This window comes from Furipterus horrens, unplaced genomic scaffold, assembly GCF_987537825.1.
Source record: "Furipterus horrens unplaced genomic scaffold, mFurHor1.1.pri manual_scaffold_4, whole genome shotgun sequence".
In the NCBI taxonomy this organism is placed as follows: Eukaryota; Metazoa; Chordata; class Mammalia; order Chiroptera; family Furipteridae; genus Furipterus; species Furipterus horrens.
Genome location: NW_028327174.1, coordinates 164,349,754 through 164,365,280, shown reverse-complemented (window position 1 = coordinate 164,365,280; position 15,527 = coordinate 164,349,754).

Here is a 15,527-nt window from a genome sequence, read left to right as displayed (position 1 = left end):
TTACAAATTATGATATATGAGTGTCAGTAACTGGTCAGACTTCTTGGTTGTGTTCCTAAGTAGAAGTGATATACTCTCCAATTTTCTTTTCCCCTTTTCCCACTGGCTGGAACCGAAGCCATCATTTTATACCACAAGGTAAAAGTATGTGCTGGGATGGCAGAGAATTAAAATAGAAGGCATGACACCATAAAGCTGTCATTATTAGCCTTGGACTACTGAAACTTAGATGTATATTACATAATGATATATATATTCTGTCTTGTTTAAGCCACTATTGTTTTTGCTTTTCTTAGCACAGGTATGTATTGATATTCACACCAACACATTTGTCTATTTTTCTGGTGAGAGACATTGAGTTTTCTCTATCTCCCAAACACCACATTAACAATGCTCTATGACATCTTCGCACATGCCCCTTATGAACCTGTATGAGGCTTTATCTAAGCTATGTATGCAAGAGTAGGCATTATGGGTCATGGTTTTTAAGAATACTTAATTCAACTACAAACAGCCAGAATGCTTTGCACAATGAGAGTTTGTTCTTAAACATTAGTCTCTGTTTCCTCTCTATGAATTTCCTCAACTCAACTGTTTTCTTTCAATGTGCAACTTTAGTAATCTCAACCCCTACTTAGTTTAAGTATAAGATCCCCCAAGAGAAAACAAAAAGAGGATCAAGTAAAGTTTGTGAGAACACATGGAGAAGTGATCATTTTCCAAACTCATTTGGTCAGCATGGAAATGTTCTACAGTAGCCTGGACTTCAGGTTTGCATTTTGTAAGATTAAAATATAATATAAATATGCAATCTTTGATTGCCTTGAGTTTTTTCAAAACTACACCCAGCCACCTCACATCCATTAGGATGACTACTATAAACAAACAAACAAACAAGCAAACAAACCAGGAAACAAGTGTTGGTGAGGATGTGGAGAAATAGGAAAACTTGGGTCCAGTTGGGGGTAATGTAAAATGGTACAGATTCTGTGGAAAACAGTATGGTGATTCCTCAAAAAATTAAAAATAAAATTACCATATGACCAAACAATTTTACTTTTGTATATATGTGTGATTATTACAGTTTAGAGGTTTGCAAATAGCCAAAAGTGAAATATCTTTCTACCCAATTTTTACATCTCAAACCTATTAGTATTTAGGAAAGAAAGCAGGATTTCTAGTAAGTTTGCATTGGGGAACTAACTGATTCACACTTAACCTCTTCAGAGAATGTTTTCTCTGTTTGAGGGGCTCAGCATCTCCAAGTTATCATCAGAGGTACTATATTAGAAGCTAGAGGGAGGAGGATAAACTGCCTTTTAATCTGATCATGAGGCAGCCCCTGCGCCTCATGCTGGCAGTGCTGAACACACAGAGTTCCAGCTGCAAATGGGCTCTGATCACTAGACAATAGGCTGGCTGCTCCTGACTGAGTCTTGCTGGAAGGTGGAAGTCATGCTGGTGGAGATTTTCCTGTCATTAATGGTCTAGGTTACAACTCAGATACAGATGACCAAACAGATCTTTTTGGGACTATGTGACAGCTTCCAACATGTTGGTCTAATTCCTAAAGACCCTTTTTTTCTAAACAATGAATAGGATTTGACTCCATTATAAAGTTTCATATATCAGTATTTCCCCAAGGCCATTAAGTGGTTATAAAAAGCTTCTGTAGAAAACCTCCTGTAATAAAAGTTGTGAAAAGTTCTGATTTAAAATTAAAGAAAGGCAATCTCTGTCCCTCCCCTGGAAGGAACGCTCATGTCCTTTGAGACCCAGTTCAAGACCCACAGGAGCAGCTATTATCCTCTGATTGAGGCAACTTTCTTCCTCTTCACTCCAAATCCTTTCATTACTACTTTCATGGAATAAATAAAGATTGTGTTCTCATTAAAACCTTGTTATACCCAGCTCCTATATACCTTTTCAGTCTTGTCTCTAATCAACCCTACATATGAACATTCCTCTCCCCACTCCTTCAGCAATTGTAACTTTCTTGAGAGTTGTCTAAACTTCCCATGGACTAATCCTGCCTTTTGTGCCTTTTCACATAATGCCCTCTGTTCCTGGAATGTTCTTCCCATCACTTTCTCCATCCTTAATGCTAAGCTCATTCTTATTTAGTACTTGGACTCAGCAAGAAGGGTCAGTTAGGAAAAACCTCCCAACTCCTACCTAGTTCTGAAAGTGAGTTTTGTGTTCAGATCTCTCACCTTCCAGACCATGCATTAAATCTGTCTTAGAAAAGCAGGGTGAATTCTGCTCCAAGCAGAATGTGTCTTCTTTGTTTAATGCAAATTTGCAAACCAAAGAAAAGTTTAAAGGTAGATGGACAATAGTTTTAACACACATTCTAAACTCCTATACAACTATTTCGTTTTCTGCTGGCTCCTAAATAAACATATCACCAAGGCTGATATTCAGAGGGCATGCACTGATACTGTGCTACCCCACACCAGTTGGTAAACAACAGCTGTCCTGACCCTGAGAGCCAGTCCCCATTGTTGCCTTCGCATCTCATCTTGGATAGTTTCAAGAACTCTCCTGTGGCTCAAGGGTTAAAGCCTGGTCCAGAAGGGGGCCTCCAAAATCCAGCCCCAGAGCTCCTTGGTTAGGCCACACTCAACATATTTTAAATATCACTCCTGCAGATCACCAAATTTGTTCAGGCTTTGAGGGTGCAATTGCAGGAATTCTCTGTTGATAGGTACAATAACAATGCACAATAAGAGAAACTGAAAATCAAATTTGCAGTTAGGAAAATATTTGATATAGAATCAAGTCATAAGCCAAAGAGACTCAAGAGTCACATTCCAACTACCAAGGAACTGCAGCTAGGATTGAGAAAATGAATGTTTTAAATTCAACATCTTAAATGGTTTAATTGAAATTATTAAGTAGGATAAATACCTTTCATCAGCAGAAACTTTTATTCACTGCAGCAGTTTAGTGTGTAGGTGTTAAAGCACATCTTGGTTTAGTATTTAATAACCTGTCAAATACATATGGAGCTTTTGAGAATTTCTATGTATCTGGCATATGTACGAGATAACAATTGCAGAGAATTTACAGTTGAGGCAGTCCAATCATGGGATTTATCGGCATAATTAAGGATAGTGATGAAAAATAGAAGGGGTGGAAAAAAGATGAGATACACAGATTGAAAGATGACTTCAAGTCATATAATAATATTTCTAACTATTGCGGTATTCAATAATGTTGTTTCCATTGAGAAACAAAAATAAATGTGTAACAAACAGACTAGAAATGAATAAAATGAAACTATAATACATATACACAGAGAAATAAGATAACAAACAAATGCTATAGGACCCACAATCATTTAAATGGAATCTACAGTGACACCACTAGGAGGCAAGTAGGACAGTGTGTGAAAGGAATTCTTATCTCAGAAGACCATTTCTTAAGAGTAGGGCCTCAGAAAAAATGAAGCAGGTGGACTACTGAAGAGAAATCATGATTTTCAGAGCCCAAGTGGACATGTTGATTCCATGAAGAGTTACTGAGATTCTACTATGTGCTGGGTACTCTGTTTAGCAGTGAGGGATACCAACATGCATACAGCATGACTCTGTCCTTAAACAATCCACAATTCAGTACAGTAGACAAAGAGACACAAATCCTTATGATCTGGTTCCAGCTGTAATGAGCAAGGCAAGAGAGAGCTATGAAGACACACAGAAGTGAGTTAATAATTCTGGCTGAGAAACGCTAAGCAAAAAAGACATTTTGAATATAGACAGAGACAAATGAGAAGGAGCCTTACTATACAGAAAAGAAAATATGTGGTTCATAAATGTAAAATTATTTCTTAGGGTGATGGAATTTAACCAGTCCCATGTAAAATCTACAAAGACTAGGAAAGACTTAACGAAAGCTTTTTTCTTCCCCCACAACATGAGAAACAAATCAAGATGATTTTCAGAGTATTTCTACAATATTTTAGACTAAAGTGCCATCAAGAGACCAAGTTGTCTCTTTGGTTATAGCCCCTATTGCAGCAGCAGTCAATGGGAATATCCATCTTCAGAGCATCCCCTGCCTTCAGAAGTGCACAGTGGGAACTGGTGTTTCTGGCACTGGAGGTGGACAGGCCAAGTGGGATAAAGAGAGAAAGGGTAGAATTACAGCATCTTCATAAAGGAGAAATCAGAACAAAGGAAGGAGATTGGGAGATGAGAGGCAGTCGAACTCTGGCACCAGAGAAACTGTAGATTATACCATCTGATACAGTAGACACTGACCACATGTGGTTTTTTTTTTGAATTTTTTTATTATTATTTTTTAATATGATTTATTGTTTATGCTACTACAGTTGTCCCAATTTCTTTTCCCTTCATTCCCCTACACCAAGTGACCCCCCCTCCCTCCAGTTGTCCCCCTGCTTAGTCCATGCCCATTGGTTGTGCATATAGTTCTTCTCAACATCTTCCTATCTACTCCACTCCCTCCTACTATGCTTCTTCATTTCTGTACCATCTCCCTCCCTTTCCCCCCTCTCTCCTCCCCACTGACCTCCCCCCAAAATGTTCCTCATACCTATAATTGTTTTCCCACTCTCATTACCTACTTAATCTGCCTTTGTTTCAATTCGCTAGCTTCTATTGTTGGTTGTTGCGATACAGTTTTCATTTTAATGTTCATAGTTTTGATCCTCCTTCTCCTAAACAAGTCCCTTTAACATTTCATATAACAGTGGTTTGGATCTGATGAACTCCTTCAGTTCTACTTTGTTCTGGAAGCACTTTCTCTGTCCTTCTATTCTGAATGACAGCTTCGCTGGATAGAGTATTCATGGTTGTAGGTTTTTGCTTTACATTACTTTGAATATTTCTTGCCAGTCCCTTCTTGCCTGCAGAGTTTCTTTTGAGAAATCAGCTGATAGTCTTATAGGGACCCCTTTGTATGTAATTCTCTTCTTCTCTCTTGCTGCTTTTAAGATTCTCTCTTTAACCTTAATTTTTGGTGTTTTGATTATAATGTGTCTTGGTGTGGTTCTCCCTGGGTCCAGATTTTTTGGAACTCTCTGTGCTTCCTGGACCTGGAAGTCTATTTCCTTCCCCAAGTTAGAGAAGTTCTGCTTCATTATTTTTCACACAAATTCTCAATTTCTAGTTCTTCTTCTTCAACTTCTGGCAGCTCTATGATTTGGATGTTGGCCTGCTTATGGCTGTCCAATAAGTTTCTGATCCTCTCCTTATTTTCCTCACTTCTTGTTTCCTCTTTCTGCACTGGTTGACTGTTTGTTCCTTCCCTATGTTCCAATTTGTTGATTTGATCCCTGGTTTTCTTGCCCTCACCACTAGTTTCATATGTGCTTTTGTTCTTTTCAGCAGGACTAGCTTTCATTCCTTCTCTGTCTTGTTTAAGATCTGCTGTTAGATCTGTAGGCATTCATATAACCGAAGTTCTGAACTGTGCCTAAGAAAGATTTCCTATCAGCTGCTTCGTTAGATTAGATATTTGCTGTCTGGTCAGCTGCGTCACCAGGATCTCTATCATGATCTGTGCCATCCTGACCATTTTGTGTTTACCTTTGCTTCCTGGGCAGGGCTGTCACACCTCCTACACTATAGGGGACAGAGTCCCATGCACTTGTCACAACCGAGTGACCTGTCTCACCACGCTGTGACATTTTCTGCGGGGGTTGGGGGTCCAAGATGGATTCCTGTCATTCACTCTCTGTTGAGAGACCAGAAGCCTCCTCCTCTGTCCCCACCCCCACCGGCCCTCACAGTCCATGGCAATGGAGATCTGCCTTCCCTGGCTTTGGAATCGGATGCTGATGGGTTTGGTCTGCAACTGCAGGTGCTCCCCAGGCATTTCTCGCCTCCCCTTAAATACGGGTGTCTCTGCTTACTGCTGTCCTGCCTCCTTCGCTGCTGCTGCCGTGGACAGCACAGCTTGAACTCTCTTCCCTGGTTTCGCCCCTCCTACCTGTCCAGATGAGCACCAGTTCTTTATAACTTCATACATTAGACTTTCATTTATTTTCTGGTACTTCTGGTTATTTCTGGTTTTGCAGTAGTTGTATTTGTTCTTAGTTATGGAGGGAGATGGAGCATGTCAGTCTAGGCCTCTATCTTGGCCAGAACTCTCCTGTGTTTGTTTGCTTCCATCCACATGTGGGTATTTAAATTTAAATTTAAATCAATGAAATTCAAAAATTACTTGCTTATTCTTGAGACTCTCTCATTATATTATAAAAGAATGTGTCCCTCTCATTGTATTATAAAAGAATTTGAGAGCTAAGATGCATTATAAATGACATAACCATAGGTAAAATTATGATTTTTTACGTTTGACATCGTAATCACTTTTTAAAACATTTTAAACCATTTCTCTCTTATCATATAGTAAAGCATTTAAACATAGAAACTCAAAAACAGCTCCTCCTTTCTAATAAGGCCAGGCTAATAATTTTCAGAAGATGTATTAAAATTACCTAATGTTAAGTTTAATAATTTAGTAGTCAAACATATTGGGGGCACTGTAGATTCAGTACTTCAGGAAGCAGCACCGAGATGGGGATTAGCATGCAGTATTTTCATTAGGAATTTCCTGTAGAAGGAAGGTAAAGGAAGCAAGACTGGCAGAGAGTACAGGTGACAGCATTACAGTCCCAGCTGAGTTGTTAGCAAACCCAGAGAGCTGGAATAAGTCTTTAGAGTTAAGATTAGGGTGTCTCAATGTCCCTGTGTTGATCACAGTTTGGCAGTCGGCTCTCTTGCTGAGACGTGACCTCGGGTGAAATAGTTGTTTGCCATCAAGGCAATGCCCAAGGAAGGCTGGGAGACAAAGGCCAACTTCTGGGCAGGCTCCCAGCTGTAGAAAGAATAGTGCTTCATTTCTGGGCAATCTTGGTGGTGCACTGCCACATTTTCTCCAAGAGAGGAACAGAGTGAGAAACATGCATAAAGAAGAAAGAGAAACTGCATTCAGAGATATTGAAACAACATGAGCTGGTCTGCTAATACTGGCCATTTTCACACCAGGCTAAGAAAATTGACTCTGAATCTCTTTTTGCCTTAGCATTACCATCACACGTGAAAACAGAAGTGCGTGGGTCGATTGTGATGTCCACTATTTTATACAGCTAGACAGAACTAACAATCTTTTTCTTTTTTTTTCCATAAAACCTCCCCAGGTGATAAACAATGTAGTAAGCAATGCCTTTTTAGACTAGGACTGAACGCAACTCTAGATATATTTCAGGACCTTCCAATGTCCCACTGACTCACCTAGAGGTCATTGGCAAATGTATAGAAAATTGTTTTATTTCTCCATTTAAACAAGGAAGGAAGGGAAGAGGTGAGAGGAGGAAAAAGGGAGAAAGGATGGAGGGAGAAAATAAAGGAAGACAAGCCACACAGTTCAGAATAACATAACACTACAGATTAGCATTAACACAACTCTCCTCCATTCCACTTCCGTACTCTCCCCAGTATTATCTCCTCCCCTCACCTACTCATATCTGCCCCTACAGCCACCAACACATATTTTTACAATACAGTTTTACAGCTCCTGGCAGCAGATCAGTTGTATGCCTTTGCTTTTAGGTCACTTAAAATCCTTAGATTCCCCCCCGCCCCCCATTTTCTGATGACATTGAAGTAATAGATTGAACAGTAAGATGAATAAAAATGTCAAAACATTTTTAAAGTTAAAGATTCAGACTTTTCTGTATTGTATTAACAGATGACTCAAAGTATTACTTTAAAATTTGCCTAGAATTTTAGATAAAAATAAATGATTCTTCTTAAAATTGTGACAAATGAAAAAGACAAAACAATTCTTAACTGTTATTCTCAATTATACTTTCTATCACCTAATGACAAGTTACTTAAAATAGCCATAGACTTTGAAACATTTATATTTAATTCAGGAACGTACCTGATATATACAATGTTGAATACTTTTTTTCAAAGAAACAATGTTGGGTATTTTATTATTGACCACACCCATATACTTTAGATTTCCTTATTAAAGACACATTTGTTCCAACATAGATAAATATGCCCGTTTTCTTATCTCACCCATACTGTCACTAACAGCAGGGAGCAGGCCAGAAATTGTGACCACCATACTTAAGAGAGGCAGTTCCTTTTTGACTATGAATGCACAATTGGACTGTTTACTATAAGCCTAACACTTGGTGCATTCTTTCAGACTCTGGCAGTTTCCTATAAGAATTTTCTTCTGCTTAAAAACAAAAGTGGAAGCTGCCCTTGATACTTAATTCTGTTACTTTTTGCATAGTTTGAAACCTTGTGTGACCTTGAATCATTTGCATCTTTATTTTTTAACTTTCAAAGTAATCCATATTATGACTACTTGGGAACAAATCTGAAAAGTTGAAGGTTGTGCTGCAAAATCACAGTATTAACCAAAGCAGCAGAGAGAGAAAGGATGAGCATGGATGGTTTTCAAAATCGGGGGAAGCCAACTAAATGAACACAGTGACATCTGCCTTTTTACATTTTTGGATTAGGAGAACATCTTAAGAAATATAGTTTTACTCTTCATGAATTTTAGAAGTTCTCAACAAGACCATGTTACAGACTGAATATTTGAATTTCCCCCCAAACACATATGTGATGAAGCCCTAACCTCCAAGCCTCCAAGGGACAAGGGATTACTGTCCTTATAAGAAGAGACCAGTGCTCTCTCTCTCTCCCTCCCTCCCTCTCTCTCTCTCTCTCTCTCTCTCCCTCCCTCCCTCCCTCCCTCCCTCTCTCTCTCTCTCTCTCTCTCCCTCCCTCCCTCCCTCTCTCTCTCTCTCTCTCTCTCTCTCTCTCTCTCTCTCTCTCTCTCTCTCTCCCTCTCTCTCTCTTTCCCTCTCTCCCTCCCATTCCCCCATCACCCACCATTTGAGGACACATCAAAAAGGCAACTGTATGTCTGCAATCCAGGAAGACGGCCCTCACCAGAACCCAAGCATGATGGCACCCTGACCTTGGAATTCTCACCCACCAGAACGGTAAGAAATAACTGTCTATTGTTTAAACCACGCACTCTATGATATTTTTGATAGCAGCCCAAGTTGACTAAGACAGGCACCACTTGCCAAGAATAAAACTTCATTACTTTAGCATATAATAAAAGTCTTTTTGATGTACATACAGTGACTTTTAACAACATCAAATCTTTTCTGTCGCATTTTCTCTCCTCCAGGTTCTCATTGGTGTTATTTCTTCATCTACAAGCATTTTGCATTCACCTCATATGACCTAATCCTATTCACCATTGAAGTCCAACGAAAGTGCCTCCTCCTCTAAAGAGCCTTTCCTATATCCCTTTCCTTCTCCAGACTTCCTTGCTCTTTATCTGTGCCTCTCACATTGTACTTAGTCCTTCAAAATATTTTTAAGTGGCGGCTAGAGTGTGGTAGGTATGTTTTAGATGACTCCCATGATCCCAGCTCCTAGCATTCATGCCCTCCTGTAATCCCCTGTCCTTGACTGAAGATTGTACTTTGTAGCTTGCTTCTAACAAATGGTGGAGTGTCACTCCTGGGATCAGATTTTTAAAAGAACATGGCTTTTATATAGTTCACTTCCTCTGATTCTCTGGCTTGGTTGCTCCAAGGGGAGCCAGCTGCCGTGTTGGGAGCTTCTTATGGAGACACCATGAGCCAAATAACTCACTCCAAAAACTTGTGAGGAATTGAATCCTACCAATAGCAACATACACTGCATCTAGATCCCAGCCTTACAAAAATTGTGAGATAATAAATATTTGTCTTTTAAGCTATTAGGTTTTGGGGCAATTTGTTTTGGAGCAAATAGATAACTAAAACATAGGCCTAAGCATATTAATAGGATATCATCATACCTCTTTATTATTATTTTATTTTATTCATGTATTTTCTTTGCTATTGAGTTGTAGGGCATATTGAAAATAGAATTCTTCTTTAATTAAAAACACAAACATGAGAGATGCTCACCATGTTCACAAAACGCTCTCCTTCACCCAGCCCACCAAAGCAAACCCTGAAGTTGCCAGTTCAATTTTTCTCCCTTCGCATTTCATTCCCTTTTTCCTACCTCCCCCACCCCAAGAATGTGTATGTTACCAGAGGAGTCAAAGATTTTGTAATCTAAATTAGGGAAGGGCATAGAGGGGGTGACCTGTGAGGCCAGAGGTAGAAGGAAGAAACTGTTAGAAAGCTGGGAGGAAGGGGGAGCAAGAAGCAATGTAAGTCAAAGAGCTGAGGACAGAGAGGGAGAACTTCATTGGTGTTTGACAAGTGAGATGCCCAGAAAGATTTGTTTGAAATAAATAAAAATGCTATAATAAAACAGCAACAACAACAGCCTGTTCAGATTGTTATGCTGTAACCCAAACAATGGAGTCTGTTCAAGAGCCTTTCTCGGTCATTCATTCAATTCACAGACATTTATTCAACACATTCTGCACTCATAGAGCTGACATTCTGATGGGGAAGACTGAAAACAAATCAATAAAATATTAATATATTATGTAATCACATAGACATATCTAATTGATTTTTAATATCTTACTGCAACCAACATACCACCTTTACAAAACAGAAGATAATGTTTGTTAGACGAATAAATGAATGAATAAATGAGAACCTACATTTGCATGTTTTAGAACCATTTATTATTATATAAGAAAAAGTCTCATGCTCTACGTATTAACTTGCTAGGGCTACCATAACAAAGTACCACAGACTAAGTAGATTAAACAAAGGAAAGTTATTGTCTCACAGTTCTGGAGGCTAGAAGTCAGAGATCAAGGCACTGGTGAAATTGTTTTTACTGAGGTGTTCTCCTTGGTTTAGAAATGGCCATCTTCTTCCTATGTTTTCACATGGACTTCCTTTTATACATATCTGTGTCCTAATTTCCTCTTCTTTTAAAGACATCAGTCATGTTGATTAAAGGCCCACTCTAATGACCTCATTTCAACCTCATTATCTTTTTCAAGATTCTATTTCCAAATACTGTGACATTTTGAGGTACAGGTGTTCAGAGTTCAACATATTAATTTTGAGGGGACATAATTCTGCCCATAATACTATCTATGATTCATATTATATTAAAATGTTTTCTTTCACCTAGAAGCCCACACTTTTCTTCAGATTTTAAAAGAAATTAAACCATGTTCATGGGTCCTTAAAAGCACTGTGGGCCCGTGGCACTGTGCCTGCTGCTGATAAGTATGTCCTGAATACCTAAAGAAATAACACTTGACTTGAATTTTGAAGGATGAATAGTTGTTTAGAGCAGTTCTTCTCAATTTTACAGAACATGTAAATCATCTGGAGTTGTATTGAACTGAAGGTTGAGATTCAGTGATGTCTAGGCAAGAATCCAAGATTTTGACTATCTAAAAGTTCCAATGTGATACTAGTGGTATAGGGACCAAACTCTAAATAGAAAGAATCCAGAGCTATGTTGCCCAATATAGTAACCACTAGCCATATGAGGTTATTTAAATGTTGATTTAAAGTAATCAAAATGAAGTAAAATTTAAAATCATTTTCTTCAGTTGCACTAACAACATTTCAAGTGCTTGACAGGCACATGTGGATACTGTCTACCTTATTACATACTGCAGGTATAGAACATTTCTATAATTACACAAACTTCTATTGAACAGAACTGCTTCAGAGAAAAATAGGAGGGAAGATATAGGATTTTGGTATAGAAGTACAGGAAAAGGCCAAAAAGGATGAGCCTCATAATTGAAGGCCAATGATGAGTGCGTTTTTGTGAAACAAAGCAACGTCACAGGCTTAAATAGAATAAAGTAATTTTAATTCAATCTATTTCTTTACTTCTAGTTGCATAATTATCACAGATGTGATTGCTGTTAATGCTAAAAAAAATTCAGTTTTAGAATTAAGTTACCTGAATATGTATTCTCAGATACTCCCAGATGGAAGTTTAATCAGATTAAACCATAAGTTTCTGTAATATGAATTCAGAGTAGAGAGAGATGAAACCAAAGATGACTCACGTGTGTATGTGAATGCACATGTGTATGTGTGTGTGTGTGTTTAAGACTGATGGCTTTCTCTTTTGAACTCTGTTTTAGAAAAATTAAATGTCCTTTCGGAGGGAGGTGAAAGGAATGGTCCCTGTCAGCAAACCTTGTGACTCTCTTGCTGGTTTCCCACATTTGTCCCACAGATGTGCTATGCTGATAAAGTATTTTTCACTTGGTGTGACTCATTTATATAATTGCAAGCCCTGCTTTTTTTCAAGTTCATAAAGAGAATCAGAACCTAAGAAAAAAGCACATTTAATATAGTTAGCATGACAGGACATATTCAAAGCATCCATTCTTCTGATTGCTCACGTTCTAGGTTTTCTTCAAAAGTCGGGACATAACTATGCAGAAATTGCAGTTCATAACTCCTGGAAACCACATCGAACAACAGAACTAACCCTTAATGGTAGCTAGGACCTCACATTAAGTTGGACATCTCCCTCTGCTGCAAATTGTCTTTGTGTGAAACAGCTCACAATAATCAGGTGTTAATTTTATTTTTTTCATATGGCTCATTAAACCAGCTCCAATAATGAAACCCAAAGGCTCTGTGCTTTACACAGTGTCAAATGAGTCTGATCACTTTACAGCTCATCAACTTTAAGGATTTTGAGTCAGGGTTGGTTCAGCTTGGGGGGAAAAAATCTAAACCTCCAAAGGAATATGATCGCACGCTTTGGCTGCAGGACACGTGTGAACACAAAGAACACCCTCCTCCAGCTTAAAGTGCATCTGGCTGTGAAATTCTGCTGCAACCTCTCCAATTTATCACTAAAATACCTATGAAAAAAAACAGAACAAGATGAGAATTCACACCTTCCGAAAATAAAGACTGATAGAAAAGCTATTACTTAAGTCTTGAATTTCCAATTGCTACTCAGCTCTAGGTGCTGAATTAAGAAAAATACGTCTGTAGCTCTACAAGCAGTGTTTTATGAAACAGAAAATAAATAGGGTGGGAAGTTATTTCACTTATCCTCACTGTCTGTTCCATGACAAACAACAAAATCAGGTAGAGAGTCCTCTTCTCCTAGAGAATTCTGCCACCCATTAATGTTCCTATGTCCATTCCAGGACTGGAATACAAAATAATATAGAATGTGTGTGTTTGTTTGGAGGAAGAGTAGGAGCTAGGAATTATATCAGTAGTTACTTTTCCTCAAGTATTAGGTATTAAAAATGAAGAAATATGTATATTTATTTGTATTTTACCAGTTTGGAGGACTACAGAACCAAATACAAGCATAAGAGAAAATTTCTACCTTATCCCTGTAGTATTTGATAAGATGAATACTTAGCAGACACCAACAATTGGAATGCAAATTCTACATAGCTATTGTTGTTTAAGCCAGGATTAGAAAGGATATGCCCTAGCCCAAATTTAAAATTATGCCCATACATAGGAATAGAAGTAATTAATAGAAACTGTCTCTGAGAAAGCCCAGACATAGAATACCAGAAAATCACTTTAAAGCAATTGTAATCAACATAATTAAGAGTAAAGAATACTATAGACTAAGAACAAAAGTAAACTGTGAAACTATGTCCCAAAAAATAGAGAATATCAATAAAAAGACAGATTTCTTCTTAAAAATAGAAATTCAGGAGTTGTTATCTATAATAATTAAAATGAAAAATTTACTAAAGTTTCTTAGCAGATATGAGAAGGTAGAAGGAAGAATCAGTGAAGTAGAAGGTAGGTCAATTAAGATCATCCAGTCAAGGGGGTAAAAGAGAAAAGACTGAAGAAAAATGATGAGAGAAATAAATATCAAGGTAAATGGGGGGAAAAAGACTATTTGAAGACATAATGGCCAAAAATGTCTGAAATTTGATGAAAAACTAATCCTCATATCCAAGAAGCTCCACAAGTCAAAGTAGAATAAACCTAAAGAGACATACAGCAAGACACATTATAACCAAACTGTCAAAGCTACATATAAAAAAAGAACCTGAAAGCAAAAAGGGAGAACGTTGTAATTATGTACAAAAGATCATCAATAATATTAACAACTAATTTCTCATCAGAAAGCATTAAGAACAGAGCCAGTGAGATGGTACGTTCAAAGTGAAGAATGAAAAAAAATGACCATTTAAAATTCAATATCCAACAAAACCATGCTTCAAAAATGAATGAAAAATTAATACATTTTCATATAAACAAAACTCAGAATTCGTTATTAATAGATATGCCCTACAAGAAATGCTAAAGGAAATCCTTCAGGTTCACGTGAAAGGACAATACTCTGTGATTAGAATCCTCAATAACAGAAATAACAAACACACCGGTAAAGGTAACTACACAGGTAAATATAAAAGTAAGCATTTTTGATTCTAATTCTTTTTTTTTTTTCTGTGTGATTTTAAAAAGAACTTCATAAAAATATTAATTTTTTTCCTTTTTTGATTGTTGTTCTTTCATAGTTGTCCCAATTTCCCCCTCATTTCTCTCCTCTGTCCATCCCCCCACTCCCAGAGTCAATCTCCACCCTGTCGTCCATGTCCATGGGTTATTTATACTTACTCCTTGACTGGACCCTTCCCCTTCTTTCCCCCCTTGGACCCCTCTCCCCTCCAGTCACTGTCCATCTGTTTCTTATTTCCATGCCTCTGGTTCTATTTTGCTCATTTGTTTGTCTTATTCATTAGGTTCCTCTTATAGGTGAGAGCACATGGTATTTGTCTTTCACTGCCTGGTTTATTTCACTTAGCATAATACTCTCCAGTTCCATCCATGCTGTCATGAAAGGTAGGAGTCCCTTTTTTCTTTCTGCCTCATAGTACTCCATTGTGTAAATGTACCACAGGTTTTTGATCCACTCATCTACTGCTGGGCCCTTAGGCTGTTTCCAGCACATTATAAATAGCGCTATTGTAAATAGTGCTGCAATGAAGATAGGGATGCATATGTTCTTCTGAATTGGTGTTCCAGGATTCTTTGAGTATAATCCTAGCAGTAGAATTGTTGGATTAAATGGCATTTCCATTCTTAGTTTTTTAAAGAAATTCCATATTGTTTTCCACAGTGGCTGCACCAGACTGCATTCCCAGAAACAGTGCACCAGGGTTCCCTTTTCTCCACATCCTCACCATTACTTGTTGTTTGTTGATTTGTTGATGATGGCCATTCTGGGAGGTAGTATCTCACTGTGGTTTTTATTTGCATCTCTCTGATGGCTAGTGATGTTGAGCATTCTTTCACATGCCTATGGACCTCTGTATGTCCTCCTTGGAGAAGTGTTTGTTCAGGTCCTTGGCCCATTTTTAATTGGATTGTCTGTCTTCTTGGTGTTGCATCATATAAGTTCTTTATATATTTTGGAGATCAATCCCTTGTCTGAGGTATCATTGGCAAATATGTTTTCCCAGACAGTTGGTTCCCTTTTCATCTTGCTGATGTTTTCTTTTGCTGAGCAGAAACTTTTAGTTTGATGTAGTTCAGCAAAGTTACAGTATATAAGATGAAGATATACAAATAGTTGTAT